The sequence below is a fragment of the Rosa rugosa genome, chromosome 2 (genome assembly GCF_958449725.1).
Source record: "Rosa rugosa chromosome 2, drRosRugo1.1, whole genome shotgun sequence".
In the NCBI taxonomy this organism is placed as follows: Eukaryota; Viridiplantae; Streptophyta; class Magnoliopsida; order Rosales; family Rosaceae; genus Rosa; species Rosa rugosa.
In genome coordinates, this window is record NC_084821.1 from 49,571,619 (window position 1) to 49,594,152 (window position 22,534).

Sequence of the window (22,534 nt, forward strand, 5' to 3'; positions counted from 1 at the left end):
AAATTAGTCACACAAAATACTACTAAATAGATACATATATGCGCATAGGCTACACAAAAAAAGAGGAAAAAAAAAAGAAAGCAACAAACATATTCTCAAAAACTAAACAGATACAAAAATAGACGAGTAGAAGCATATAAATTTTTTAGTAAAAAAAACTCATATACATGTAGGAATCCCCCTCTAAGTACTCGATTAATCATATAGTATTAGATTTATTGTACAACTAAAAAGTCTAAACATAAAAAATTTATCTAAAGTTCGTAAGGGTCAACATGTTAGATTTTTCCAATCTAAACACAAACTTTTATCAAACGTCGAGAAGGGTCAAGGCTAAAGTGAATAAGGTTTTAAGAAGTTTATTATTAAGTTTAGGTGTTTTGTTTTCCACCCTTGGATGTAAATATGTAAATCTAAGGGTTATTGAGCATAAATTCTTTGGTCAGTAACTGATCAGGTAAACACCACTGTACAAATAATTACTTCAAATAAAAATGGTATTGATTAGTAAGTATATTGATCAGAATCAACGATAACAAAAAAATGATATCAGATTCCTAATACTTATCTTACATAAAATTACCCTAAATCCTAAATTGTACTCCAAGAATAGTTAAGTACGTACTTAGTTTTGGAATGTACACATACATAATGAACATTAAAATAATCTAGCCATTCAAACCTTTATTAAAATAAATTATATTAAGAGCAGTAGTACTACACTATATAATAGTTAAGAAAAAAGGGAAATGATGAAAAAGGTCACATTAGAGTGTGAAATGATAAAAATGTCACCTAGTTTTCCATTTGATAAAAAGGTCCATAATAAATTGTTAGTAATATTAATTTAGTCCTTATGAATAATAAAGTGATGTTAAAAAATGTCAGTTTTTAAATTTGTTGATTCCCATTCTGCCCTTAAAGCTCAAATCTTCTCTTCATTTTGATTCCTCTCTCCATTTTGATTACGACCTCGTTCGAGCTTTCTCTCCGAGTCGACCATTACCAATCTCTCTCTCTCTCTCTCTCTCTCTCTCTCGATCATAGGTTTTAGTCTCCGTGTCTCGGAGCTTCCATTACTCTATTCGTCTTCCTCTCTGCGTTCAAATTTCAGTGAGCGAACAATGGCGGCTATGGCGAACGACTTTCAGGATCGCCGGAATTTGAAATTGCTTAATGCTTCTCGAAGTTTGCCACCCCAACCTCTTCACCATAATCGACCCGTTCTTTCACTTCTCACCCGCGCACGACCTGATCTGTTTTTCGATCGACGACCGGTGCCGGAATCTCATCTTCAATCCAGGTACGAACGTCTAGGTATGGATCAGTATTTTAAATGAGATTACCTAAATGCATCTTGATATTGCTTGCTTCGAATCGATAATTTGTTGTTTGTGTGAGCTTTGAATACTCAGAACTCTAGTATTTTGGGAAACTTCCCAAGTAGTTAGTAGAATTTTCAACTGAGATGGAGAAATTCGAGGTTCAGGTTTTAAGATCTGCAATGGTAGTTAACTTTGATTTTCAAAGATTTGAGGAAGGATTTGAAGAGAATTAGCAGTTTTGTGTGCTTTGATATATAGATTTGGTTCTGTAACTTACTAATTTATGATCTTATGATTAACTTATTGTGATGCTCTCCTCACTAATAGCTTGTTGACTAGAAAAAGTAGACTGTAGAGGATTCACAGGAGAGATATCATCACTAATAGTTTGATTAGTGAAACAATTCCTTTACCACCACCCTGCTGCACTTGAAATTGATGTCTGCTGGTGCATATTTCTGAATGTTTCTTCTTTGGCTATGTAAACTCACTTTGAATAGCCTTCTGAGAATTGCTTCATGTTCCGAATACATCTTGATGCATTCGTTCGGTTGTGTTGTGTGAATTTGAGAAAAAGTTGGATTTGCTTATTTTATATTCTGAAACAACCCAATTTTCAATTTTTGCTGAATTGAGTTTTCCCTGCATAATGCAAGCAGCCAAGAAAAGCCTAATTTGTTTTTTCATGTCCTATTGTTTCATGATTATTTTGTTGTTGTTATATAATGAACTCAGTTTTGCTAATGACTTGAGCGTCTATGTGAGTTGGTTTGTTTGGATTATTGAGTAGCTGATGGACTTCAAAATCTATACTTTTCTTTCATCAGGTAGCTAAAACTAGTGTCCTGACATATTGCTGTGTGTTTAGAGAAAAGATGTTTTATAGTAATTCATAGCAATCTTTTCAATTTCAATGGTATCCTTTAATGACTCATTATGATCATTCATCAAGGCTGCAATTCAGTTTATATAAGACCTTGTTATAATAGTTGTAAATTTATATTTATAACCATTTAACATAAACTTAGATGCCGATAGATGCCTTCCTGATCCAAAAAATCAGTAAATTCTTTGTTAGGTGACAATTCCAATTTAGAAGATAAGCGTTAGAATCTTTACAGAGAGCCTTCTCATTTCCTCCAAGTCTGGCAAGGAACTTCCTTTTCTTTTTTCTGAAGTTATCCAAAAACATTCCAATTCCATTTCTGCAGAGCTTAATCAAAGCCATTTATTTAATCAGCCAATGCGTTAATTGAAGCCACGGATTTAGGTGGTGCATGACCTTCCGAGTACCTCAGTTAGTGTCAATATTATCACCAAATTAAGTCTTCATGTCACATAGCTTTGAATCTATAAGGTCTCGGGAGGATTAGGATTATGCTCAGAAGTCTAGCAGATTTGAATACGGCAGTGATCTGACTTTGTTCTAAACAAATGCTTCATACTTTCGTAGGTTATGGTTTATATTGAGCTACCAATGTGTTTGCAGTCATAGTTTCCTTTCACAGGTTTGTCTAAGCTTCTTACTTGAAACTCAGACCAGCACAAAATCCCTTGAAACTTTCAAGTTTTCATAAGCTATTAGAAACTTGCTGCGATTTGTGTTGGATCCAGCTCACTGAGCTTTCTCTTTTCCTATAAATCAGGGACTGGTTTACTAATGTGTTTATGTGTGATTTCTCTGGAGATATTGGGTTTTAACCATGAAAAGTCAAAAGGAGACATCCTACACCAGATAGACCAGACATAATCTCTGGAATATGAAGAGAGATCTTAAGATGATACTTCAACAGGTGATAACAATAGACCGTAATGGTACGAACAACAGCGCATATCTCTACAAGTAATCCTTATTTTGAGTCATTAGCATGTTTTTGAAAATTCGGCACCTGATTCCTTTTGACTCATTTGCACTTTGGAGAAAAAGAAAAAAAAAAAGCAATCCAGTTCCAAATACATCAATCAGCATTGCAATGAGTTGGCGCTTGGATACTTTTAGACGGAATTCTATGATGAGTAAGCAGGTAAACAAGACGAAGTTATATCTTGCTTAACCTTCTCTCAAAATACTCCAAGGTCAACAATGCTCGTGTTTTGTCAAGAAAGAATAAACTGTTTTTCTTTTTAGTAGAGCCAAGGAATTCAATTCTGTTGGTATGATATAAGAGTTTGTTCCTTTCCATTGCTGGTAGTTTAGTTTGGACTGATGATCCTCCCACCCTCCTTTTGGATGTATTGGAGGAAGATTGTATATATTTGATCTGTTTGTGAAATTTTATCATTTTGTTATGAAAAAGAAAACTTGAGACTTCATTGTTCTTCTGTGAGAAATAGTTTTTGTTTAGATAATGAACCGCAAGACTCAGTCTGCAGCTAATTGGGATCAAACTCTATTCTTGTTTTGTTTACTACATTGGAACTTCCAATTTCAAAATTTGTCTACTAGTGCTGCACATGCTTGTAAAATGAGACAAGGAATACGACCAAATTCTGTAGGCCTATCTTAATGATCGAAAGTGTCCAATATTTAGAAAATGGAAAAGCTTGAAAAGTATGGCCAAGCATGCTTGGACCTGCTTCATCTCTTGCTTGAAAGCCTGCAGTTACAAACAGCTTTTTCATATGGCTATTGACTCTGTAGCTTTTTCATATGGCTATTGCCTGTCATATTACTGAAAATCTATAATCAGACTCATATTTAGTTCTTGTATTAACTTTTGTATAACCTTCAGGTAGAGAAAGCCTGGTTGAATGGATAGAGGATCCATCATATGGTAATGCAATGCAACATTGTCTTGGAATATAATTTATGGTGAGATTTGACACCCTAGATGTTCTTTACATTCTCCCTTTTAATACTAGTTAGACTTTAAGAAAGTAACTTTATTTTTTTACAGGAAGTGGTAAGATCCAATCCCTATTGAGCAGTATCTACATTTTTGAATTTAGTCCACCTTGAACATGAATCAGATTATCTGCTTAGTTGAAAGCAAAATAAAATCCCAGTTGCTTTTTATATATATACCTGTCTTATAGCTTTTGTCATGACAGCTTTCACCACCATTTCTTCTACTGTGCTTATCCTTTATATTGGTATCATTATTACCTAATTTTGGATCCTCATTGACTCATTGTGGCAGGTTCTTGGCCCAAAAAGGTTGAAATTGGAATTGCAACATTGTCGGTTAAAATGTGGGGGTACTCAGCAAGAGCGTGCTGCCAGGCTTTTTATGCTTAAATTCACCCCTGTAGAGAAGATTCCAAAGAAGCTGCTGGCAAAGAAATGAGTACGTGATGTGCTAGGTTAACTCATTGGTAGCAGAAGAAGAGTACTCCAAAGGCTCTGGCCAATCAAACTGTGAAGTTTCTTGTTGATCATGATTCCACGGTCTCCTTGTGTGATAGTTGTACCCGAATGGTTTTCTTCAGACTTGGTGACATCTAGGCTCACTCAACACTTACTTCCATTGTATTTGAACAATGAAAAGATGTTTACTCAACCTAGCTGCATATGTGCCAGCCTCTTGTTGTATTTCATTTATTCAATAACAGATGTAGCTCTGCTATTTTTAAGAGTCAAGACTCATAACACTCCTATATGTTCACAGTTAATCTATGTTTTTTATTCATGTCATCATACAAGTTTGTTTTAGCTGACATGTAATGTGACCCGATCAGTGACTTGATAAGTAGTGATTGAAAGTGACTTGATGAGTCACATGTCATTGATAGTTACTTGATCAGTGACTTTGACAGTTACATGATCATGATTGTGACATGGCCAGTAACAAGTTGATAGCCAAGTCACTGTTAATCACATGTCACTAACCAAATAACTGACCATGTCACATTACATGTCACTGACAATGTCACTAACCAAGTAACTGTCAGTAGCCAAGTCACAAGTTAATAGTCAAGTCACTGTTAATCACATATCACTAACTAAGTAACTGACCATGTCACTGACCAAGTAACTGTCAGGAGCCAAGTCACAAGTTGATAGCCAAGTCACTGTTAATCACATGTCACTAACTAAGTAACTGACCATGTCACATTACATGTCACTGACCAAGTAGCTGTCAGTAGCCAAGTCACAAGTTGATAGCCAAGTCATTGTTAATCACATGTCACTAACTAAGTAACTGACCATGTCACATTACATGTCACTGACCAAGTAACTGTCAGTAGCCAAGTCACAAGTTGATAACCAAGTCACTGTTAATCACATGTCACTAACTAAGTAACTGACCATGTCACTGACCAAGTAACTATCAGTAGCCAAGTCACAAGTTGATAGTCAAGTCACTGTTAATCACATGTCACTAACTAAGTAACTGACCATGTCACTGACCAAGTAACTGTCAGTAGCCAAGTAACTGACAGTGACTTGACCAGTGACATGCAATGTGACCTGGCCAGTGACATGGATATTACAGTGACCTGACAAGTGACATGTGATTGACAGTGACCTCACTAACTAGGGACATGGCCTGACCAGTGACATGATTAGTGATTTGGTCAGTGACATGTGTATAACGGTGACATTGTCAGTGACATGCAATGTGACTTGGCCAGTGACGTGTATAATAGTAACATGCAATGTGACATGGCCAAGTATAGTGAACCATGTTGCTTCTAGAATCTAGAGAAAGGTATTAAAGAAAATCTTTAAACAAGGCTATGCCAAAACAAAATTAACAATGTCTTAGTGGCCTGTGCGATCTCTGCCAATGCAGAGCCATGAAGACCCCGAGGTTCATTACCCAAATGCTCCATATAACAACTCAACAGTTGATACTCACAAGGAGACAAATAGGCAAGACATCTAACTCAACCTTCTGTGTCCACTAGATCATGGCATCATCACATCCTTCATAAATAATACCTAATATATAATAGCATCTGATCTTTTAGACTTCTGACAAAAGGTTCCACTTCATATGAATACATGAACGCTCCATACAAGTATAAGCAATTGCATGCTTAACAGTAGATGAACCTATAATAAATAACTGAAAAAGGCTCTTCAAGAAAACAATAACATGCCATATATTATTCCAGAAGCAAAAGGCATCAACCATCTCCCACTTTAAAAAAAATGTCTCTTTGCCAAAAAAATAACTTCAAAAGTTATAGTTTCACAATTAATGTTATGGCTCACTGAACAGTACATTACTAACTTGCAAAGAATAATATTGCTGTGATAATGACTATTTGAAAAGGAAAGTGCATATTGTAATACCCCGAAAAATCCAAATTAAATTCCGTGGATTTATAGAAATGATTACGCGGTCTTGGGAGCGAGTACGAAGCTTGGAGGAGTGTGGAATTAGTTCGAACGATTTTATTTTCAAAAACGAACGTTATTTAGGGGGTCTCAAAAAGTGACTTTTTATACGTTCAAAATTTGGGAAAACTTCCTTCATGAAAGTTGTAGAGCGCATCGATACGAGTTCGTAGACATGTGAAACGCGGAAATCGGAGTTCGTATGATTTAGTTATGATTTTTCGAAAAAGTTTCCAGTTTGGTATAAAGCTTCCATTTTTAGAAATTTCCAAAAATATTTTCATTATTTTCCCTTTTGGGAAACTCAGCCTTTTCTCTCTCCCGAGCGGCGTCGACCTCTTCCCTTCGCCGGTGTCATTCTTCCTCTTCCGGCCACCTCTAGACGAGCAACCACTTCCAGCAGCTTCGCCTCACTCCTCTGAAGCCGTCTATGGCAGCCTTGTGCCATCTCGTCGCCAGTAGCCGCCGTGGGAAGCTCGACCCGATTTGGTTTCAAAACGGTCAACGCCGGTTTTCTCCTAGCTCCGGCCACCAAAACTCACGATCCTTAGCTCCCTGAACTCGCCTCAACCTGCTGATCATCATCCCAGAAGGATCGCACCTGGAGTGACCGGATTCATGTTCGTCGGAGCTCGCACCGATCTAGATCGAACGGAACTTTCGAATCCGGATATCTCAAGCTGTAGAGCTTCGTTTCAAGTAATTATTGAACTGGGGAGATCACCTTGAGTTTCTGAACAAATCTCCAGAAGGAATCGAAGCGATTTGGGGAAGTTTTTACGTGGATCGGAACACCTGCCGGATTCTGGAATTTTTCCGACCACCGAAACTTTCGATCGATATATCTCGAGCTACAGACCATATTTTTCTGTGATTCTTGAACCAGTGAGTTCACCTTGAGTTTCTTAACAACTCTCCAGAAGGGATCGAAGCCTGAAATTGAAGTTTTGACGTCGAAATCGAACCTCGCCGGATTCTGCAAATTTTCGCCGGATTCTGGAAATTTTCCGGCCACCTCAACTGTTCTAGGTAATTTCCGACCACTTCCTTTCGTTTTCAGACTTCATGCTAGTTAGGAAAGTAGTTAGGCTTGATAAGATGAAGAGGAGCAGCCTGACCCCGACACCATTGGCGGTGGTCGGCGGCGGCTCTGCCACTAACTCCGGCGGCCATTTCCGGCCACCTCCGGGGGTCAAAAATATGGTTTCTGTACATTTTTAGATTCTACATTTAAATACGATCTTGTCAATATATTATACGCAATTTTTGGATATCGTATGATTAAGTTATGAATTTTACGATTTCGATCGATTTCAATCGTTCGATTTGTGATCTGTGAAGATCGGACCGTCCGATGTTCTTGTAGTTTTGATATGTTGATCTTATGACTGTCCCAGTGGCTTTGTGTGGTCATGGGCGAAGATCCGACCGTTGGATCTTCGTATAATTGCTAAACAGTGATTAGGGAGGCGATTCGTGAGAATCCGTCCGTCGGATTTTCGTATAAATTGGTGAAGATGTTAGTAAGGACGATTCAGGAAGATCCGACCGTTGGATCTTCGTGATAATTTTGGAGGATGATCCTAAGGGCGATCCGTGAGGATCCGACCGTTGGATCATCATATAAATTCGATCTGACCGTTGGATCATCATTAAATTAGAATCCGACCGTTGGATTTCCGTATATGTGTGGTTTATGAATGATTGCTAAGTTAAGATCGTATCTGACTAGGTGATTGACGGTTTGAGTTGGTGGACGATTGTGGATCGTATTTTGAGCTGTTAAGAAGACGCAGCGGGATTAGAGGTGAGTAAATCTCACATGGTTCATATTACGAACCAAATGTCGTTAATTTCTTTATTTATATTGTGATTGAAGTGAAAATGTGTTGGAATTACATTATATCATGTAATTGTTGTTTTTTTTTGTGAGAAAACATAAGTGAGTTGAAGTGTAACATTTGAGTCAGATAAGACATTTTTTTTAAATGTTTTGATCTACGGATCTTGTCACAAGTGGTGACTGAGGCAAGATTTTCGTAAGCGTGAACCTTGGCCAAGGTGACACATTACGTAAAATTCAGTTAGAGCTCTAGTCTGTCTGCCATAGTATGACATGAATCAGCGAGTTGGACTACTCGGGATTCATGAATACAGTATGACATGAAAGTAGAGAGTTGAATTACTCTTGATCATGAATACATTTTTGAAAATTAACGTATGACATGAAAGTAGAGAGTTGAATTACTCTTGATCATGAATACATTTTTGAAAATTTCTAGTATGACATGAATCAGCGAGTTGGACTACTCGTGATCATGAATACAGTATGACATGAAAGTAGAGAGTTGAATTACTCTTGATCATGAATACACCTTTATTATTTAAAATGTGTCGAGTGGTGAGTGATGAGATTTGTTGGAAAATGGTTTGGAAATGGAGGTGGAATGATTTGTTTTGAGTTGGGTTGAGTGGTAAGGATTGAGGTTGGGGGTGTTTACTTGAGTTAAAGTATTTGTGAGATAATAAAATCAACCTTTCCTTCTTGTTTACTCATACGAGCTTTGCAAAAAGCTTACCGGGTTTTGTGTTGTTGCAATCCCGGTACACTATTCAAACGGTGTAGCGGGTAATCTTACAGGTCAGGAAAATCAGGAAGGTGATCGAGCTGCGTAGAGTAGCTGCATTTGTGTGAATCTGACTTTCTTTTGTGAGGTGTGTTATGCTCATTTGAGCTACATTTATATTTGGAGAGAGTGTGCTGTAATCAATAAACTCCTTGAGGATTTGGTTATGTAATATTGGGTGGTGTGAGGTGTGTTTGTTCTGAGAAAAAAATTCAGAACGTTATTGTAATAATTATTATTCATGTTTCGGATTTGAATTTGTTATTCAAAATTCGGGGCGTGACACATATAAATGAAGAACCCAGAATCTCAAAAAACCAAATAGATCTCAAAGAACATTGCTTTTCTTCTGTAAGAAAATTTTATCAAAAAATAACAAAATTCCACCTGGCTTGGGTAATTTGTCCATACATTTAATCCCATAGTGTCATTACCACCAAGTATTCTCAATTACTATTCTAAGATCAATGAATGGTCAAATAGTGTCACATTTGAGGCATTTCAGCAATGGAAAACAGAGATCTAAAACTGTAAATGAAATAGTATAATCTTGATTTTCCATTGCACATATTTTTTTTTTTTTTTTTTTCCTAACCCGAAATTTTATTGATAAATGAGAAGAAAGTACAAAGGAGTCGGCGGACCAAACCAAACCAAACTCAATAAAGCAGCCAAAAAGAAGAGGCTGAGTGTACATGCAAGAAAGCAGACGAGAAATGGAACATAAAAAAAAAGAAAAAAAAAGATACATATAAGAACAAGCTATCTGAACCTATAAGACGGCCAGGCATTAAAGTCCCGTCCATATGCAGGAGCCAAGAACGGAGGGAGGATGCACCAAGCATGGCTACCCTCATGAGATGCACCGAAATTAGCGAGGACATCAGCTGGAACATTACCCTCCCTATAGATGTGTGTTACCCGAATCTGCAAACACCATATATACTATATCACAAAGTAACAAAGCTGAAACAATATTACAAAATCAAAATATCGAAATCCCAATCAATCAATCAAGGGCAAATCAATTGTACGTGGATTGGAAGGGCATGTGGATTCTGCCTTTGGTCTGGAGGTAACGGTAAAGCTGCACGCATACAAAAATCCATACAAAAATTAATAAGCATACTTGGTATAAGTCGAAAAACTAAGCAGCTGTTCATGATATCTAATTCATAAATAAAATGAGCAACTACATAAGATAGTCACGACAAAATCAATTTTATTGCATTTGAAGAACAAAGAACCCAAATGAATGACACCTAGCTACCAACATCAGTAAATCAGGGTCATTTAGGATGGAATGAGGCACATAACATAATGATTGTGGCCTGTCAAAACTGAAATACAAGTGAGCGACTGCTAGCATTCCATATATGAATAGTCTGGTCATCACTGGCACTCAACAACTACAAAACCCACAACTCCTAAAATTTTATGTACATTCTACATAAACTTGACCAAAGAAACTACATAGCTATAACAAGTACCACAAAAACCCACGAACAAGCAACACCAGATTGTTGCAATTATTCCCGAACTTTAAAACTAAGACCATAATTCTTACCAAGTGAGATTACATACCAAATATCAGCAATCACAAAAAGCAAGACATATCAAGTTACCCAAAAAACGTAATCAAAGAAGAAGATAACAAATTGATTTACCTCGAGAGGCTTCAATCTCGGTCTCAGAATCGATAAGGGAGAAATCAGTCAGAGGTGCTAAGCAGCGAGTTATAAGGCCTCATCACATTTTGACAAGACTAAAGACTTGATTCAAGCTTTGGTGATTCTAGAACTACAAAATAGAAATTAGATTGATGAATGAGCAGCTTACCCAGTCATGGCAAGCAACAAGAAAATATTCCTTCAATCAATCTTGCCAAAAACAGCGAACCAAGGAAAAAAAATTGCAATATTTCCATGAACAGCTTCACAAATCATGTAAATTTTCAACGAATTGAAACTACAGGAAAAGTAATTCTTATGATAATAGAGATAAAGAAACCGGAAATTCAATCAAGTTTACGAACCTGCGGGTGTTTTTCGCTTGCCGAAGAATGGCGGTGGATAGGAAGAACTCAAGACGTCATCGGCGATGGCGAATCGTGGTTCTGAGGTGGCGCGGCTTCACGATCGCCGAAAGTGGCTGCAACTCAGGACTCGGCCTGCCCCGATCCAATCTGTTGAGTTTCCGGCATGGCGACCGATTCACTTCCGGGGTTGCTTCTCTCATGGCGTCGCTACTCATGGAGTTGTGGCTCTGCTCGATGGTGCAGATATAAAGGAAGCTCGAAGGCGCCACTCTGGAATGGTCGGTGTACTACTACGAGCTGCTCCCTCCACCATTAACGAGTTTCTGAGTCTCCGATTGGTGCTTGACTCGGTGGCAGTAGAGAAAAAACGCGAGCAAGGACAGCATTTAGAGCGTGACGATTCCGACGGACATGGCTGGCTCCGATCACAGAGAGAGAGAGAGAGAGAGAGAGAGAGATTTTGGTAACGGTCTGTCGGAATGGATGAGGGTTCAGACGAGTTTGGGTAATGGAAGGGAGAGAGAGTTGCGATGACAATTTTTGTAATTAAGTTTAACTCTAGTGGTAGGTTGTAAAGAGGTGACCTTAATTATCATGGGGACATTTGTGTTATCTGAATTATCATAAGACACTTCAAAATGACCTCTTTTATCATTAGCCCTAAGAAAAATAGATAATTGATGTCATTTCCAACCAAAAGTTGATAAAGTCCTAAACTTCAACTATTCAATTAAACTTTTGATATAGATGAACAAAAATAAAATTAAAATAAAACAACAACAACAGCAACAATATATATGCTCTTAAAACATAAGTGTTTCGATGTCATCTTACAATTATCCATGGTTGTCTATGTCACTAGCTTGACTACTTGATAAGATGCAGAGAAAAAATTAGTCAGGCAAAACTGATACTACTAGAAGGATTTCTTTTTGAATAATAGGTATTATAACAGGTATATCATGAATTATAGATTTAAAAATTATATAATACCTATTATCCAAAGAGAAATCCTTCTAATAGTATCAATAGATATATCATGAATTATAGATCTTAAAAATATATAATATCTATTATCCAAAGAGAAATCCTTCTAGTAGTATTGAAGGTGTATCATGAATTATAGATCCTTCTAGTAGTATTGAAGGTGTATCATGAATTATAGATCCTTCTAGTAGTATTGAAGGTGTATCATGAATTATAGATCATAAAAATTATATAATGATGATTCAGGTTCACTGTTAGCCAAATAGCCACCCTCAAGTATAAGGGGTACAAGTAATAGTATATGGATTTAAGAAATTAAAGGTTGTCGAACTCACGAGGATTGGATTCCTTTCACTAGCTAGGGTGTGAACCTAATGAGAGCTAGAATATGTAAATGTACAATCACAAACCTAAATTCACAAGGAAATCTAGGCTCATGGTGAGTATGTGCAAGATGTAGTAGTGATTTGATTTTGGTTTTTGAAGATAGTTTTGAATTGAAAACAACTAGATGCTCAAATGTAAACTAAATTACTCTAAATTAAACTAGTGATCAAATGGATGAAAGTTAGGATTTAGATTGTCTACCACTAACCTCCCTTGCAAGTATTGATGCATTTCTATATGAATGATGCTAAATTAATTAACCAATTTCTCTCCTTACATCCCTCTCGGGTATGACAAGGGACATGCTCCTTTTGTGATATCAAGCAACCCCTCTCGGGTGTAGTACTTAACTACTTAAGTCATGCATTTCAATACGGTTAGGTATCTAGTGCATTACCCTAAGTGCATAACGTTTGGAGATGAAGAAATCATGCAAACCAACCAAGCTTATCTCTAAGTGATTGTAATTCACAACTCCTACATGCACACCTAGTGTGCTTTCATGCTTTAACATTCAAAGGTTACCAATCTCTAAACATTATATCATGATATGGCAAACACACATACTCAAAGTGGTAAGGTCTAAGCATATGCATTCAACTCTTGAACTAGCATGTAGGCATGTTAAAGAAAAGGGGTCGTGACCACTTACCCGATTTTAGGCTAAAAATAGCCCACTTACTCCACTAAGAGTTTTTTAACCTCATTTACCCAATCCAACAGTGTTTGATAGTATTGCCCTCATTTTAATTTATAAATTACACTCATATCTATCTCTCTCTCTCATCCCTCCGATCTGCGTTCTCTCTCTCTCTCTCTCTCTCTCTCTCTCTCTCCCCGCAACGTGCCCGTTGCCACACTCCACAGAGGCCGGAGACGACGCCACAAAGGCCGGAGACGACGCCACAGAGGCCGGACGACGCCGCATAGGCCGCAGATCGAGGACTCTGTTGAGATCGGACGGCGACGAGCACGGTCGATTTCGGCGACCGGGCTTCTGGTCGATTTCCGCGATCTGGGCTTTTCGGTCTGCGGCGCCTATTGGAGAAGCAGCATCCACTCCTGAAGACGACAAAGCAGCTTTGGTTTGCCTACCTCGCCGGAGTCCAACACCTGGTAGGCGAGAAACACGTCCGGTCTAGATGTGGGTGCCCAAATTAGTTTTTTTTTTTTAAAGTAAAATAAGGGGCAGAAGGAAAGAAAAAAGAAAAAAAATGTTTTGAATGTCAATTGGAGACCAATAGAGAGAAGTTAAATGTCTATTGGGGGCAATAGACGTCTTAAAATCACATTACTGGGGGGCAATAATATGTCTATTGCCCCCCAATAGACCAACATAGTACACTACATTTCCACACTATAAACACAAATAAACGTATCAGCTATCAAAAACATAATTCCCACAAATAATAACATAGAGTCAATAGATTATTGGGGGAATAACATAGAGTCAATAGATTATCGGGGGGCAATAATATGTCTATTGCCCCCCAATAGACCAACATAGTACACTACAATTCCACTCTATAAACACAAATAAACGTATCAGTTATTAAAAACATAATTCCCACAAATAATAACATAGAGTCAATAGATTATTGGGGGGCAATAATATGATTACTGGCAATAAATTCATACGCCGGAATCCTGACACCAGTCCGGTAGCCGGATTCCGGTCACCGGTCGGCGGCCCGCCACTGGTCACCGGAGTCGGGCAAGGTGGAGGATGATTTCTCCCTCTAAGTGAGAAAGAAGGAGAGGGCAAAAAAGTCCCAAAAATTAATAAAAAAGAATTAATTGGGTATTAGGGAAATAATCTTTTAGAGTGTTTTGGGTAAACGGGGTTAAAAAACAGTTAGTGGAGCAAGTGGGCAATTTTTAAGCAGAAATTGGGTAAATGATCATTTCCCCTAAAGAAAATTGCATCACATCATATTATAGCATCAATCCATGCAAGATTGGCTAGGGCTTTCAACCCTAGCCCCAACAAAGTAACTACTCACTCATAATCATACAAATTAACATCAAATTTATAACATACATCAAAGTAAATTAAAGAGTTAAGGAAAGAATGAACTAGTTAAAGCTTGACAAATTGATGACTAGCTCCTCCATGGTTTTCCTCCTTGAATGCCCTTAGATCCTCCTTGATGGTGGAATGAATGGATTATGAACTTGTTGATGTTGATGATGAATGGAATGATGATAAAGATATGTTGCTTCTTTAACTAATTTTGAGTGGTAGTGATGGAGTTTATGGTGGTGGTGATAGAGTTTATGGTGGTGGAAGATGGTAGTTGTGGTGGTGGTGATGGAGGAGATGGAGTAGTAAGGGGAGTATGGATATTATGGGTTTGGATTTTGGGAGGTGGAGATGGAGGATTTGTTGTGAAGATAGAGAGAAAAAAGATGTAATGGGGTGGAATGGGTCATGCCTTAAGAGTGTGATGAAATGATACTTATATAGAGAAGATCTAGAGAGAGCAGTAAAATGATGAATGGAAGCAAAAAGAGCAGCTCAAGCATTGTAAAAAGCATGGAGGTGGAGTATGAGAGTGATAATAGATCCTAAAAACAAGAGAAAACGGTATGGAAGAGATGGAGTAAAAAGAGGGAAGTAATGATGAGCTATTAGAGTGTAGAGTAGAAAAATATGACTTAGGAGAAGAGAGGAGCAGCTAGCTCTCTTTATTGTGCATGGGAAACATGAAATTGAAGAGTGTTGGGGTGGTTTTGGGTCACCAAAGTCAATGATAAGCATGGAGAGAACCCTATGCACCATGCCTATTATCCAAATGATAATATGATGGATTGATTTTGTCATAATCTTGTAGGATTCTTCTAGAACTCTCCTTGAGAATTGCAGCAACATAATCCTTCCAAAAATGCACAACAAATCCGTCCAAAATGGATTCTCGACCAAGTTACCCTTATTCAACTAGGATTCATTTTCTGCTTTTGAAGCTTCATTCAATTGAATCTCCACCAAAACTTTAGAATTGGGCTTTGACTTCTTCATACCAAATATTCCTCGATAAGTGTATATCATCCTGGTAAAATTTTAGAGCTTAGTTCACCGTGGTTTGGCAGAAAATTTTGTCGGAATCTGTATAGGTCCGGTTTTGCCGTTTTCTTCTTTTAGTCAGAAAATTGGACAGATCTTTTGAAGGCCTTTTAGTCCGAAATATCTCTTGAACTTTTCATAAGAAATGATCCTTAGGATATCTAAAATGGATCTAGAAAGTTTCAACTCATTTGGAGTTCGTTTGATCAGGCTGCCGACCCTCCTTCCTTGTCTAGCTCGCTTTCTCCTAGCCGGAGTAAGAAAATGTGCTAAGGTTGACTTTTTTAGTGCATTTCCATGCTTCTCCATCATTTCCTAGCATGATAAGGAAAACATAATAAATATATATAGATAAACACAAAGGTTAAACAAAAATACAAGATTAGGGCCCCTCCCACCTTCCACGCTTGCTCAGATCTTGATCCTTCCGGATCTAGATCGAAGGCTTGAGGGTTGGGGGAGGCCTCCTCCTTAGGGCTATGTCCCTGTTCCTTGTTTCTTTTCTCGTTTGTTTACGGTTTTATCTTTGATTTAATAAAAGTTACAGAGGACCTTGTGTCCAAGAAGGAGTCTTCCCGGAGTTTGCTTAGTCGATATGAAGGTGTTGTGGTGATGGGATCGCTGTCCAAATCTTCTGATGGAGTTGTTGGGTGGTGGTGGCGGCAGTTTGTTGACTGGTGGGTGTGGCTGGTCGGGGAAGTCCATTGTGGGCTCAGCGGCTTGTGGGTGGAGCTGGGGTCGTTCTCCCCAGGAGCGGGAGGTGAACAGAAGAAGGCAGCTTCGGCTGGTGGTGTGACGGAGGGTTCTGAGGGGATCTGATCTGATCGGAGTGTTCCGATTTGGTCTCTTCTTCTTAGAGCCATCTTGTCGAGGGGAGTGGCTAGGGGCAGCGGTGTTGTCTGCTAGCGTGTTGGGAGAACAGAAGGATGGAGAGGTGGCGGGTTGGTTGTCGGTGGTGGGTGTCGTGGCTACACCTTGCGGGATCGAGGCATGCTGATGCTGGGTTATGTGTGTTGGGTTATTACTAGTTTTTAGGACTTGGTTTTTTTTTTTGTTTTTGTTATTCGGTAATAAGTTTTAGCTGTTGGGTCGGTGCACTGCAATTATTGGCATAGACAATCTTCTCTTCGGCGGTCTAAAGGGTCGTTCCTGTTCTGGAGTTGGGTCAGTAGCGGTGGCAAAAATGTCTGGCTGTGTCATACTAGCATAGACAATCATCCTTGGCCTTCTAGTGGGTCGCTCCTTTCTGGTTTCGGTTCGGAGGTGATGGCGATTTGGAGCATTTTTGGATTGCTGGTGTTGACATTAAGGTGGCAATGGTGTTGGGTTTAGTTTAGTCTCAGGTCTGATGGTCCAGCATTTCTTTTGGTCAGGTTCAAAGTCACAACGAGTGTAGATTTGGTCGATCAAAGGCAGGTCAGGAGGACTCTGGGTGGCCAGTTAGTGTTGACAAAGTTGTGAGTCTGGGATTCACTGCTCCAGCGCATGTTGTCTTTGCCTTTTAGTTGTTGTGCAAGTTGAATGATTGGTTGGTATGTGACACGTTATTTACAATTTACGTGTCTAAGTAGAATTTCAAAATAAACTACAAAAAAAAAATGAAAACAAGCAACTATCAATCATTTCTCGTCACATATACTATTGTAATTAATGCATTGTGTGGTTTTTTTTTTTTTTTCAAGGATTGAATACTATAAATTAAACTTCATACAATCAAAGGTAAAGTACGATATGAAGCAGGCACGGACCTAGAGGGGGGCTGAGGTGTGCTGCAGCCCACCGCAAGATTTTGGGGAAAAAAAAAATTATTAGATATATACTATAACTTCGCACCCCTTAAAAAAAAAAAAAAGACAAAGTCAAACATATATGATATATAGCAAACTGCATACGACAATCTTCTCCTTTTCTTTTCTCAAAAAAAGAAATCTTCTCCTTTTCTCCTCTCTTTTCTGTCGTCTCCCCCAGTTCTGCGTTTCTTAGACTCTCACTTCTCTCTGTGCATCAGCTTTGGTCTCTCATCTAGTCACCTCTCTCTGCCAAGTCACTCATTCTCCTCAGCACTCTACTCTCATTCTCTCATCAGGTATTACTTCTCTTCTATAATAATTTTTTTTTTACGAAATTAGAATGTAATTTAGGTTAGAATTTGGGTATTTCTTGATTTCTTGATGTAAGTAATCGAATCTATTGATATCTAGAAAAAGATATTGAATTTGTATTATTAATACCGAAATGCCCAATTGTCCATGATCAAAGTGAGGTAATATAGTGTGTTTTGGTTTGGGGTGGTCTTGTTGGATTTGTACTGAGGGTTTTGCTTGAATAGAGTTTGGGGGTTTAATAATTTTTTATTACCATCGTTTTGGACTATGGGACTTTATGAAAGTATTTATTTTTATTTTTTTTGACTTTTTCACTTGGATTTTTATGTCCATGTGCTTGGATCATCTAAAAAAATAAGTTTATTGATTTCATGTTTTCTTTTTTCTAGGTTTTGTTTATTGACAGATCAACCTCAAAATCCTAAGCCACAAAAAGTTCAGAAGAAAGTAATTAATGACAGGTTTTCTTTGCTAGTGTTGTATCGTTTTGTGACGCACATACAATTGAGGCTCCAGATTTTAGTGCTCGCCATATGGAAGGTACGGGTCGTCTTTCTCAACAACAAAATTGTGTCACTATTGAGCATTATTATCGTGTTGAAATATTCAATGCCGTAATTGATTTTCAATTGATGGAACTAAATAGTAGATTCAATGAGCAAACAAGGGAACTCTTGATTCTTAGTTCTGCATTAGATCCTCGATTTGATTTTCAATCATTTGACATTGACAAAATATGTTGTTTGGCTGAGAAATTCTATCCTCATGATGTGCCTGATTTGAATGATCTAAGAGACTAATTGGAGCATTTTGAGTATCAATTCTCTGAACTTTCAGAATTTCAAGATTTATGCACCATTTCTGAGTTATGTCAAGAATTTGTTAACACAAGGACACCATTCATGTTGATTGAGAGACTAGTCTGTCTAGTGATGACTCTTCCTGTTTCTACGGCTACAACAGAGAGAGCATTTTCAGCCATGAAGCTCATTAAGAACCGACTTCGAAGCAAGATGAGTGATGACTTTCTTGCAGATTTAATGACAGTGCATATTGAGAGAGAAATTGTTGATACTATTGATTCAAATTCGGTTATTGATGAGTTTTATGCTTTTGGTAACCGGAGAGCACAACTTAAGTAGTTGAATTTGTATTGACATTGAATATTTAACTTTGAATTGTTTCAATTTTCTATTGCTAGATTTGGGTAACAAAATGCATTTTGTGGATGATATTTTGACAAGTGTTATGCAATTGAGATATTCTATCAAAACAAAGTAGACTCTACCAAATTTTTTAGAATAATTTTTCTGTGGCAACATAAGGTAAATTTAGCCCACCTCAAATTTATTTCCTGGTTCCGTGCCTGATACGAAGCCTACAAATTTGCATAACTATTTTTTTTCTGTTATTTTTTGTAATTGAAGATGCTTAGAAATTACATTTGGTGAACATGCACTGCTGCTTTGTATCCATTTGTGATGGTTATCAGACTATGCAAGTTTGCATAGTCATGGATACGGACACATTGCATAATTTAGTACAAGGTGATTTCACAAGCACATCAAAATTGTTTATGGGAATGACTTAGAAAACTTCTACATCCGATTGTAAAATGACTATATATTCCTGCAGAGTCTCGCCACTACTCTTCAAACAAACCAGGCGAGAGAAAAAATTAGTAGGAATTAAAGGTATATATGGGTGGAGAACGTTTTGTTTAACAAGTTACTTTCAAAGACATGAAATTTATACTTTGGTATAATTTGGATTGAAATTATGGTCAAGGTGATTATTGTTAGGTGCCACAAATGAAGTCATGCAATTCTCAAACGTAAAACCGTGTACAATTATTTTACTTAATATAACAAACCATTAAAATTACCAACTTTAACTATTGAGGTGGGAGTGTGGGACGTCAAAGGCCTCAAGCAACTCTAATTAGTTGCATTAGAGTAATACTAGTTTTCAGAGCCGGCACTAAGATTTTCAGGGCTCTAGGCGAACTAAAAAAGTAGGGCTCCTTGAAATTTTATGAGAGTTTTAGCTTGAAGCTTAGCTGCGTGAGGCTTAACCAGGCGATGAGATACGAGTCCACCACTATTTGCAAAGCATCTAATTTTTTTTCAATACAGGAAAGACATGTGCAAATCATTTGTTGATAACTCAAGGTTTAGATAGAGTGTATGAAAGAAAGTCCCAGAAAGAATGAAATACAAAATCAGAATCAACTCATAAAGGCACCAATCCAGCTAGCCAAGATTAAGTTACGATAACAAAAGTGATCAAAAAGAGAAACACAACTAACCCAGTAAGGACGACAAACCCAGCAATCCAAGATTAAGATTTAAATAAATTAAAGCAATTTCAGTTAAAAAATCATGATGAACCAAAGGCATGGATTCAGGAAAATATATTTACAAAATTTGCATATATAGATCGATAATAAGAACCTGAAGAGTTTCTTTCATATGTTCATCCTTTTTAGTCAAAGAGAAATTTATAAATTTAAACCAAATCCATCGTTCCTCTCCTTAAAAAAAAAAAGTATTGTTGATTGGAAAAAAATGTCTTGTTGCTTAGAATTGAGATTCTCCGATTCTAGAGGTGGGAGTCAGGAGGCTTGAGAAATAACAAAAGTTGTGTAGAGTCAGAAGCACGACAGCAGTGAGTCTCCAAACATATTCATTTTTTTTCTTTACATATATATAAAAGGAGATGTAAATTTTTTGGGGGCCCATGAAATTGGGGGCCTTAGGCCTGCGCCTATTGGGCCTATGCCTAGGGGCGGCTCTGCTAGTTTTCTGCTCACATGCTCTGCATATGTAAAATTTTTATAATTATTATATTGAGAAAAAAATAGAAGTTATTTGAAAAAAAAAAAAGTGGGAAGTTATCTGAATTTTTTGTTTTTTTTTTTTGAAGGAGTTTGGAACCCAGCCAAGCTGGGAGGCTCATCCCCACGCCTGACTTATTATATTAAAAATAGAATCATGCATCAAGGGCGACATAGGGCCTTGACCTCGATTACAGTTACTTGAGTCCTCATAGAGTACATCCTGAATAATAACAGGAGCCTCCTCTAACCAAACATCATTAAGATAATTTAAACTAGCAAGATGAGCTAACCTGTGAGCTACACCATTTGCTTCACGGAAGACATGACTAATCTGAATTGAGTGTAAAGATGTCAAATATGACTTACAATCATCGATAATGTGCCCAATCTCAGATCGGTCCTCCAAACTCTGAGATAACACCGCAACCATAAGTGAGCAATCACTTTCAAGTTTGAATCCATCCCACCCCTGGTGAATTGCCAAGATGAGACCTGTCCTACATGCCTCTGCCTCCATATGAAAAGCATAGAGGACAGGGGGGAAAATAGCGCGTCATAGCTGCTAGGCAAGTACCATACTCATCACGTATCACAACACCAATGCCACCGTCACCTAAACCAGGTCTATAGTTGCCATCGACATTAACTTTTAGTCTCCCAGACGGTGGGTGTTGCCACTTTGCTTGTGGTCTTCTTACCTTAGTCTTGCCTGGCGGACGAACCTTCTGATAATCTTCAAAGAAAAGCAACGCCCACTGAGCTGCATTATGGGCGTTAAAAAAACTGTTCTTCCACACCAAGTTATTGCGTTCTGTCCAAATAACCCACAGATAAGTGAAGAATAAATTACATTCATGCTCAGTGAACCCATCAACCACATTTTTAATCCATTCTTCCAAGCTAGTGGCTCTGACTTTAGTGGCCTTTAATCCCAATGCTCCCAAAGCCCAAAAGCAATTAATAATGCTACAATCCCTGAAGACGTGCAAACCATGCTCCTCTGTACCATGACAAAAGACACATCCCAAGTCTGGGAGTCCAACTCTCTTACTCAGGGCTTGTTTCGTAGGGATAATGCCCTTTAATAATCTCCATGCAAACATGCTCACTTTAGGGGGTATATGTTGGAGAGGAAATATCCCACATTGGAAAAGTGACAAATAAAATATAACTTATAAGTGGGTGGCTCTTACCTAATTGTACCGAGGCCTTTTGTGATTAAAACCCAACACCTAATGGGTGGTTAAGTTGGGACAGTATCGGTACAATGGTGGGCCACATGTCACACTTGTCGCTGTTTAACATGGTATCAGAGCGGGTCATTCTCCAATTGCGTCTCCATGTAGGCACGTATCATGAGCCCAAATTGGGGTTCCTTGTATTGCCATCGAAATCTTACCAAGTGTCCAATGTGGGCCTTGGATTGTATTGACCAAGTCTCCGATATGAGACTTGTGTCCCAATTTCCAATGTGGAAATTGGATTAATTAATTTCACGTGCAGCCCTAGAGTTAGGTTGCACGTGAGGGGGCGTGTTGGAGAGGAAATATCCCACATTGGAAAAGTGACAAATAAAATATAACTTATAAGTGGGTGGCTCTTACCTAATTGTACCGAGGCCTTTTGTGATTAAAACCCAACACCTAATGGGTGGTTAAGTTGGGACAGTATCGGTACAATGGTGGGCCACATGTCACACTTAGCTTGTCTCTGTTTAACAGTATACGTGCATGCCAAATCCACCTCCAATATTTATCATTTGACCCAACAGGACCACTTGAGCATGATGCTCGATCTGTAACTCCATCCAAAGTCCATGCTACATGATAGCCATTTTTAACAGAGTATATACATACCTTTTTTGTCATAATGCCA

The 22,534-nt window shown here is 38.1% G+C and overlaps 2 long non-coding RNA genes across 2 annotated transcripts; both read left to right on the plus strand.

Moving 5' to 3' along the window:
* The first annotated feature begins 937 nt into the window (after positions 1-937).
* LOC133728394 (uncharacterized) lies at positions 938-4,900 on the plus strand. Its single transcript, XR_009855832.1, has 3 exons — positions 938-3,349; positions 4,058-4,137; positions 4,466-4,900. It is a non-coding gene; the product is annotated as an uncharacterized LOC133728394 (long non-coding RNA).
* A 12,745-nt stretch (positions 4,901-17,645) lies between these two features.
* Positions 17,646-19,040, plus strand: LOC133728518 (uncharacterized). The gene is made up of 2 exons (XR_009855878.1): positions 17,646-17,801; positions 18,210-19,040. It is a non-coding gene; the product is annotated as an uncharacterized LOC133728518 (long non-coding RNA).
* The last annotated feature ends 3,494 nt before the right edge of the window (positions 19,041-22,534 follow it).